We start from the raw sequence: 1,232 nt of genomic DNA, 5'->3' as shown, positions 1-1,232 counted from the left end.
TTTAAATACAGACCTTAAAATGTGGCAGTCAAGATACACTATATCTTATGGAAGCTTCCACTTTAAATTGATTTGCCAAATTTTTGTACCTATGAGGGCAACATGAAATTAAAACCATAGTAAGGACTTTACTACTATTGTTTATTTTTTTATCTTTGATAATTGTAGCAATTACAACAGACTTTTTTGTACCAGTCAATAAGGCCTGGTGATAGGGTAGTTAGGAGATTGTGCAAACCACTTATAATCAATCTTTTTTTTTTCCCTTGAATTGTCAGCTGTTTATGCTTGCCCCCTGATTTCTTTTTAATAAAGTATAAGATTTATAAAACCACTCTACTTTAATACCCACCACAAAGAGCCCTCCTTTATTATGGTAAGGTCAGATGCCATCCATAGTCAGTCAGTTAAGTGAGAATATATATTTATTTATCTTTAAACAGGACTGAGGCCCAATGTTGGGGATCTCCTACCTTGGGCCTCAGCCTTTGGCTTAACCAATTTTGCATAGTCTTTTCTTCTCTCTCTTTCCCTTTTTTCTTCTTTTCTCAGATTCCTTCTTCTCACCACTTCCTAAGTTATAAGAGCCATGCTGAAAGGATGAAAGACTGGCTTTCTGTCTGTCCTGAATGGCCTCAGGAAGCCACAAGCATGATATTCCCTTGGTTAATTGTCTAATCCTTACCCCTCTTGCACAGTCTTCTTCATTGTCTGCTCCCCCCCCCCCCCCCTAATCCCTGCTCGTTGTCGTTGGGGGGCTTAGGAGATGCTAATGCCCCCTCTGATGTTTGCTGTCAACTCTATCCATTCCGAATCATCCAGCCAGGTCATTACTCAACCTTCAGAATACACCATAATATACTTCCTCTCTCATTTTTACGATGATGATTCCTCAAGTGCTTAGCCACCAAGGAGTCAATTTGTAGGCATACATGTGCTTCCCATACTTTCCTTTTGACTTTTCAGGATTTTTTTTCTAATTTCATTAATATCAATGGTTGATGGTTAAAAAGCAAATATATGTACTAGTCATCAAAGGTCACTATAGGAAGGTATAGTAGCAAAAAGGGTAAAGAGGGAAGGGTAAAAAGAGTAAGACCAAGATTAGCAAAAAAGGAAAAGGGGAGTATTAAGAGTATGAATCACACTACAAGTGATAAGGGTAATAATGGGGTGTCAGAAGTAGGAGAGGAAGAATTCAGGGAATAAGACAAGGGAATACCTACAACCGG

The 1,232-nt window shown here is 38.5% G+C and overlaps 1 protein-coding gene across 1 annotated transcript in view; it reads left to right on the top strand.

Annotated features, from left to right (window-relative positions):
- Positions 1-331, top strand: part of LOC125043890 (bifunctional methylenetetrahydrofolate dehydrogenase/cyclohydrolase 2, mitochondrial-like) — an 18,128-nt gene extending 17,797 nt beyond the window's left edge. The window contains exon 8 of the mRNA XM_047640247.1: positions 1-331. This exon is cut by the window's left edge and continues 583 nt beyond it. The gene's annotated coding sequence lies outside the window, so the exon portion shown is untranslated.
- The last annotated feature ends 901 nt before the right edge of the window (positions 332-1,232 follow it).

This window comes from Penaeus chinensis, chromosome 34, assembly GCF_019202785.1.
Source record: "Penaeus chinensis breed Huanghai No. 1 chromosome 34, ASM1920278v2, whole genome shotgun sequence".
NCBI classification, from domain to species: domain Eukaryota; kingdom Metazoa; phylum Arthropoda; class Malacostraca; order Decapoda; family Penaeidae; genus Penaeus; species Penaeus chinensis.
This window is presented reverse-complemented; position numbering and strand designations above follow the sequence as displayed.